Below are 7,853 nucleotides of genomic sequence, written 5' to 3'. Positions count from 1 at the left end.
AAAAATCCTTGATAAACCTCCTATAAAAGCCTGCATGATCTAAGAAACTCCTAACTCCCTTAACATTAATTGGTGGAGACAGTTTACTAATAACTTCTATTTTTGCTTGACCCACCTCCATTCCTTTTTCAGAAATTCTATGGCTAAGGACAATTCCCTCTTGGACCATGAAATGACACTTTTCCCAATTCAAAACAAGGCTGGTATCTTGACACCTCTGTAAAATAATGGACAAATTAGCTAAACATTCATTAAAAGAATTACCAAAAGCAGAGAAATCATGCATAAACACTTTAATAATTTTCTCTACTAAATCAACAAAAATATAGACAGCATACACCTTTGAAAAGTAGTGGGAGCATTGCACAATTCGAATGACATTTTTCTATATGCAAAAACTCTAAATGGACATGTAAATGTAGTCTTCTCTTGATCTATAGGATCCGTCGCTATTTATTGTAGCCGGAATATCTATCAAGAAAATAATAAAAGACATGTCTAGCTAGTCTTTCCAACATTTGATCAGCAAATGGCATTGGGAAATGATCCTTTCTAGTTGCATCATTTAATTTTCTATAATCAATACACATGCGCTAGCCTCTGACAGTCCTAGTGGAAATTAATTCATTCTTTTCATTAGGCATAACGGTCATCCCTCCTTTCTTAGGGACAACTTGGATTGGACTAATCTATTAGCTGTCCAAAATTAGGTAAATAATTCCTGCATCTAGCAGCTTCATCACTTCTTTTCTTACTACTTCTTTCATGGCTGGATTTAATCTTCTTTGTGGCTTCATTACTGGTTTATAATTCTCTTCAAACGGAATTCGATGCTTGTAAAAAGTTGGATGTATCCCCTTTAAATATAAAATATGTTAGCCAATTGCTACTTATGAGCTCTTAAAATTCTCAGCAATTTCTCTTCCTTCTCTCCCTTGAGATCATTGCTAATGATCACCGGATTTTCATGTTCTTTGTTTAAGAAAGAATATCTCAAGTGGGAAGGCAACTGTTTCAGCTTAAGTTTCTCAGCCTTCTTTTCTTTTATTTCATTTTTCAAATCTTTTTTTGCTGAAATTTCTGAAAAAGGAACAATTAGCAAGGTGTCCCGCTGCTGCACATATTCTCTCAAGTGTTCTTCTTTTTTTACAGCAGTAGAACAATTCCCAGCAACTATTATTTCCCTTAACAATGAAATCTCATCAACATTATCAATAAAGTGAGGAAAAGTAATAGAGTCTAGAATATCAACCCTCATACAAGTAACATCATTATTGGGATGTTTAAAGCCTCAAATACATTAAAAATAACCTATTCATCCTGCACTCTCAACATAAGCTCTCCCTTTTGAACATCAATTAAAGCTTTCCTGGTGGCTAAGAATGGTCTGCCCAAAATTAAAGGGATGTTGGCATCCACTTCCATGTCTAAGATTACAAAATCTACAAGGAAAATAAATTTGTCAATCTTAACTAGCAAATCCTCTACAATACCATAAGGATATGTGTAAGATTTGTCTATAAGCTGTAAAGTTATGCTAGTAGGCTTGACTTCCTCTATTCCAAGTCTCTTCATGATAGCAAGAGGCATAAGGTTAATGTTGGCCCCAAGATCACAGAGTTTTTCCCATGGTACAATTTCCAATGGAACATGGGATGCTAAAAGAACCTAGATCCTTTAATTTTTAAGGGAGCTTCTTTTGCAAAATAGCACTATATTCTTCAGTCAAAGGGACTATTTTGTCATTCTCAAGCTTTCTCTTCTTAGATAACAACTCCTTAATGAATTTAGCATAGGAGGGCATTTGCTCAAGTGCTTCAGCAAAAGAAATATTTATTTGAAGTTTTTTGAAGACATTTAGAAACCTCTCAAACTGCTTTTCTCATTTTGGATTAGGCATTCTTTAAGGATAAGGAAGTCTCTTGTATATCTCCTCATTAATAGACTGATTTGCTTCATCAAATATTTGTCTTTCTGTCTTTCTCACAGCCCTTGAAAAACTTTCTTTTTCTGAATTCTCTCTTTTCATCAAAGTGAATTTTCCTTCATCTAAATCAAACTTCAACTTCTCTTCCTCAATAGAATTTTTGTCTCTCTTTTCAATAGGTTTAGGACTTCTTACAATAGCCCCACTCCTAGTCATTACAGCTTGACATTGTTCTTTCAAATTGACAACTATATGGCTAGGAAATCTCCCTTCTTCTCTGTTGGACAGTTGTTCAGCCAACTGTCCAATTTGAGTTTCAAGCTTTTTTATGGAAGATTCTTGGTTCTTAAAGCTTGTTTGGGACACTTTCATAAACTGCAACATAGTTTCCTCCATCTTATTCAACCTTTCAGTCATAGACTTAGAAAATTTTTTATTTCTTTGAGGTTGAGTGGTTGGATTCCGTTGAAAATAAGATTGTTGTGCTACTGGACTTACACCAGAAAAAGGTAAAGCAAAATTAGAATTCTTTGCAGCAAAATTTTGAGAATTCTAATTATAATACTGCTGGTTTATGCTATTAGAGTATTAAAAGCCGGTTGGGAATGAAGGTGGTTGTCTCTGAAAATTTTTCAAATAATTAATTTGCTCTTGAGGTTCAGTTGTATGTGCATTACATGCACCATTAGCATGACTTCCTCCACAAAAATCACAAACAAGTTGCATGTTCTGAATTGGAGCAGCCCGTAAATTGCTTATTTGTTGAGTTATTGCAGCAATTTACTCTGAAACATTTGGTTTTGCAGCTAGTTTTGCGCAAGGAAAGTCTCAAGAATTTTAGCCTCATATCCTTCACTCCTTGTAGAGTGTCTTGAATTAGAATTTTGATACATAGATGAAGCCATCATTTCTATAATTCGCTGAGTTTCTTCAAATGATTTAGTATTCAATGATCCTCCCACAGCTGCATCAATCATAGTTATAGTGGCTAGACTTATTCCATTATAGAAAGTTTCCAGCTACATCCATTCTGGTATGTAATGGTGTGGACACTTCCTCAATAACTCTTTATATCTCTTCCAAGCCTCATATAAAGATTTCCCTTCTTGCTGCATAAATGATGTAATCTCTCCTCTTAATTTGGCAATTTTAGATGGTAGAAAATACTTGGTAAGAAATTTGTTGACAGGGTCTGCCCAAGTGGTTATGCTTCCTTATGGCTACGCTTACAGCTAGCACTTTGTTTTATCTCTTAAGGAAAATGGAAATAATCTCAATCTAATTGCAGTCTAGTTGAGTCCATTCATCCTTATTGTGTCACAAAGCTGCAAAAAGTTAGAGATATGTAAGTTAGGGTCATCCAAAATTGAACTGAAAAATTGATCTTGCTGAACTAAATGAAGTAAAGTTGATTTTATTTCAAAATGGTTGGCATGTGTGGTAGGTCTGACTATAGAGGAGTTGTATTCCTACTGTTAGGTATTGCATAATCCCCTAAAGTTCTCATCATATTCTGTTCAGTCATTATCTTCTTTTGAGGTGTTGGTGGTGTAGGAAAAGGAATTCAAAGTTCTTCCGATTTAGGAGTAGAAGGTGTAGATTTCAATTCCTGCTCCTTACTTGCTGAATTTCCTACTCTTAATTCATTTCTCAGCATTCTCAATGTTTTGTCTATGTCCAAATCAAACACAAGAGCAGTCTTGTTTTTATTTTTCCCACACATATAACAAAAAGGAAAACTAAACACAGCAAAAACACTTGAAAAATGATCAGAATACAGAACAATATAGTATAAAAAAATTACTAGCAGAATATCTAACAAGAAATTAAGAAAGGAAACTAACATCTAAACATTCAACTAAACACAAAATACAATGGTATAGCATTTATACAGAGCTGGATAGCAATAATATGCAGAAAAACTAGCAAAAAGGTTATACAAAATTCAATCAATAAAATCAGAATTTAAAACAAAATAGAAAACAAATAGCTCAATCTATTTGTCTCCTTGCTACTAATGATATTGAAAAATAAAGATTCCTTGCAACGGCGCCAAAAACTTATTACACAAAATTAGAATACAAGAATATTCTTTGGGTAAAATCACTAACTAGCAAGTGTACTAGGTAGTTGTAAAAAGTAATAAAATGTTGGAAATCAATATGAGTTCCAAGTATCGTCTACAAGGATCTTAGTTTCAATTACCACTTTACAAATTGACAATTAGTTGAGCCAAACAATTCATTTGAAAGATTTGTAACATGTAAAAAGATGAGAAATAAGAACATTAAAAGGTAATAAAATGCTGTAAAACATAATACAAATTTTATATAAAAAATGCTATGTGAAAAATAGTTAGGAATCACTTCACCATATTTTCAATTGCAAAATAATCATGTTCTGGACTCTTGAGAATTTTAATTGATGATAATCAATTTCACTTCTTTAACCAAAGGACAATTCCTTGCCTCAATGATCCTAATACCTAATTAAAACTCCTTAATTCCTTAGGTGAAATTCAATCAAATATTGTATTAAGTTCTAGAAATTATAGGATTACTATATTATGATGCTTATTCCTAAGATCTCAATAACCTAGGCATATGATTCAGATTTGAGAAATAAACTCGATTTTCATTAATGAAGATTCCTCTAAGTTTAATTGAATGAAGGATTAGTTCACAACTGCATTAAGAACAAAATCATACTTAATTCAATTAAAATCTCAAGATCCAAATCCAAAATTTCATCACATTATCAAATCTGAATCCATAGATCCCTAACCAAAAAAGTTTAGATAAACATTACAATGGAAGAAGGAAAAGTAAGAGAAGAAGAAGAAGACAAGGAGCAGAAAAATATTTTCCAAGACCTAATCTTCATCCTGATTCCTCTAGCAATGAAGCTTGAAATAGTTACAAAATGAAAAAATGACACAATGATCAAAAGTCCCCAAATCTAAACTCTTAACTTCTATTTATAATGTTTTTGTTGCCTTTTTCACTTCCATAGTTTAATTTTTGAGGATTATATCATGAAAGGTCTTCTAGAAGCTTCTACAACTGAAATAGGAACTCAAATTGTCCAAAGTTGACACTTAGAAGTGAATTTTAAAATTCTGTTATTTTGCGTGGACATTTTGAGTGGTAAAAGTGTCCATGCGCAAGTGTTATGGAAAAGCCTAACGCGTAGCTATTCTCAGTGCATAGAGTGGATACGCGCACTTTGCGTAGCTACTCTCAGTGCCCAGACTGTAGATGTGCCAGGTGTGTGAGTGATTTAGCATTGGGTGTAACTACTCTCAGTGATTAGAGTGTACACGCGTAGGTTCTTCAGGATTTCTGCTGCTGGAGTGTTCACTTTCAACACTTAAAGTTGCTACTCACTTGATCTTCATGGATTTTCTTCTTTAAAGTGTTAACTCTATGCATTTAAAGTGGTTACGCCCAACACTTATCATCTGATTCTTGCTCTTTTAGGCTCAATCCTTTTACTTTTTCCAATTCAATATCAACTTCAAATTCTCAGCTCAAGCTTTTGCACAAAAATTAAATCTTTTAAAGTCAAAATAAAATCTAAAATGCTAAACTATTTACACAATTATGAATATTAATGAATTTTTTATGGTATTTTCAAGTTTATTTGGTAATTTACTACTTATTTATTAACAAAAATTATGCTAAAAATGTAGTAAAATATGGATTTATCAGAGACTATTGTCTGCATTTCTCGCCAGCTCGCATTGGCGAGGATAGTCTCGCTCAAGCGAAAGGGCGTGAGGTTCAGGGGGTATTTAAGGGATTGCTGACTTGAGACTTGCATTACACTCCATGAAATATTTCCTAACTCTTTTTCCCTTTACTCTCTCTTCCTTTCTCTAGAGAAAAGCATCATATACTCCAAAGTTATTCCAAATCTAAGCTCGAACTTCACTGAACTTGCCTTTTTAGGTAATGAGAGCTCTATTTTGTTACTAAGAACATAGTATTTTTGTGCTTATGAAAAGTTTGCGATGTCATGCATGCTTATAAATATATGTTGGATGAAAATATGTTTTTGTTGTGTTTGAAGATGTGTATGGCCTTTATTTTGAGTATATATGTATATATGTTGTGGATGGAGTTCGAAGGTGACCAACCTCCAGCAATGATTGATTGATGTATGATATAATGATGTACTTGAGAAAAATAAAGAGATGAAAGGATGAATTATATGTTAATAGAAAATAATGGGTTCAGGCTATGATGACAAATGAGAAGAGTAGAGTCATAATGAAAAACATGGAAATGAAATGAGAAATATGAAAAGAGAAATAGAATGAGAAAGGTAAATGATAAGGACGGGTGTAGAAAGTTCAGAGGTACACTAGGAGTCTGGAAGATGGAGGCGATTTGGGAAATCTTAGGGAAATGAAGGTGGTGGATGATGACTTATATTTGGTACTCACATTTATAGTCTTATTGCATCTTCCAAAACACCTTTTCCTTCTTTATTTTTTCATTTAGCATGTTTTTACATTTCTTGCATTAAATTGGAGTTTTTATAAATACTTATTATCTTTACTTTATATTTCATATTATTTTCTATTCTGACCTTTGTCCACTATTTCAGCTATAACTTTTTTTTATATATTTTCTTTTTGGCTGATTCTTTTTGCAATAGATTCCTAACTTCATGGGCTTCAATTTGGACATATAGATCATGCTATTTGGAGTCAGAGCTATTTTTATTAATTTTTGAAATTCAGACTTAAAACATAGCTTTTATATTTAGGTTTTTATTTAGGATTTTTATTGTAATTACTTGCGGCAGCCTTGGCTCATATTATTTTTGTCTCATTTAAGACCAGCATATATAGGGGTAAAGAGGTTGACTTTAGGCTTCTTCTCCTCTTTTCATAATTTCCGTTTTTGTAAGACTTTCCTGCTTTTGGAGAAAAGAAACCTTTTTCATTGTCGTTTACTCATCTCTTTCCGGCTTCTGCATACAATTCAATTTTTGACCCAACTGCGATTTTTAATTTGATTTTTACTCGTATTCCGATTCGCGACTACGTGGTTGAATTCCCAAATCATCTTATCTCGAGCGCGGATTGTAAGACCGATTGATCGCTTCCAGCTTGTTTTTGTGCTTTCTCGCAATTCTTGATTAAGATTTGTGCATGCATAATTCGATTGAATTTGATTTTTATTCTTAAGTGTAAGATTAATTGATTGATTGATTTCTTTTGCATTCAAGGTTTAGGCAAATTCAGTATAGCAATCCTAGTTCATGTTGGTGGTTTTCAATTTCAATCCTAGTTTGTGTTTAGTTTACGTTTGTTTCTCTTTTAATTCTGTTCGCTTTAATTTTGTTCATTTTAATTTTGTTCGCTTTAATTCTGTTCAATTTAATTATGTTCGCTTTAATTTTGTTCTCTTTAATTTGTCTTTGTTCCTTTAATTTGTCTTCATTCTTTTAATTTGCATTCGTTCTTCCTTGCATTCGATTTAGTTTTTCTGGGTTTAATTTGTTTTAGTTTTTTGAGTTTCAATTGGATTTCATTTTCTTTCAATTTGCTGCTCTTATTCAATTTTAATTCAATTTGTTTTACTGCATTTTCTTGCAATTCAATTCTTGTTGCCTATTTTAAGTTTCTATTTAATTTCTTAAAAATAACAAAACCCCCAACTCCAGTTAGAGATGAGACCTTCAAAAACATATGGTCACCCACATGGAACTCCAAAGGCTTCCTCCTCTTATCGTAGTAGCTCTTTTGTCAATCTTGTAAAGTCTTCATCTTTTCTCTGATCATCTTAATCTACTTGTTTTGCTTCTGAACCATGTCTGGTGCACACAGAGTAGCCTCTCTAGTCTCATACCAACATAGAAGATTTTTGCACTTTTGTCCATATAGAGCCTTAAACGGTGCCATTCCAATGCTGAC

At 32.9% G+C, this 7,853-nt stretch overlaps 1 non-coding gene across 1 annotated transcript; it reads left to right on the top strand.

Moving 5' to 3' along the window:
• The first annotated feature begins 2,962 nt into the window (after positions 1-2,962).
• LOC113853438 lies at positions 2,963-3,069 on the top strand. Its single transcript, XR_003502610.1, has one exon. It is a non-coding gene; the product is annotated as a small nucleolar RNA R71 (small nucleolar RNA).
• The last annotated feature ends 4,784 nt before the right edge of the window (positions 3,070-7,853 follow it).

Source organism: Abrus precatorius, unplaced genomic scaffold (assembly GCF_003935025.1).
Source record: "Abrus precatorius isolate BTA unplaced genomic scaffold, Abrus_2018 Scaffold10, whole genome shotgun sequence".
Classification (NCBI taxonomy): Eukaryota; Viridiplantae; Streptophyta; class Magnoliopsida; order Fabales; family Fabaceae; genus Abrus; species Abrus precatorius.
The sequence above is the reverse complement of the archived record's forward strand: the minus strand, read 5'-3'. Positions and strand labels throughout refer to the sequence as shown.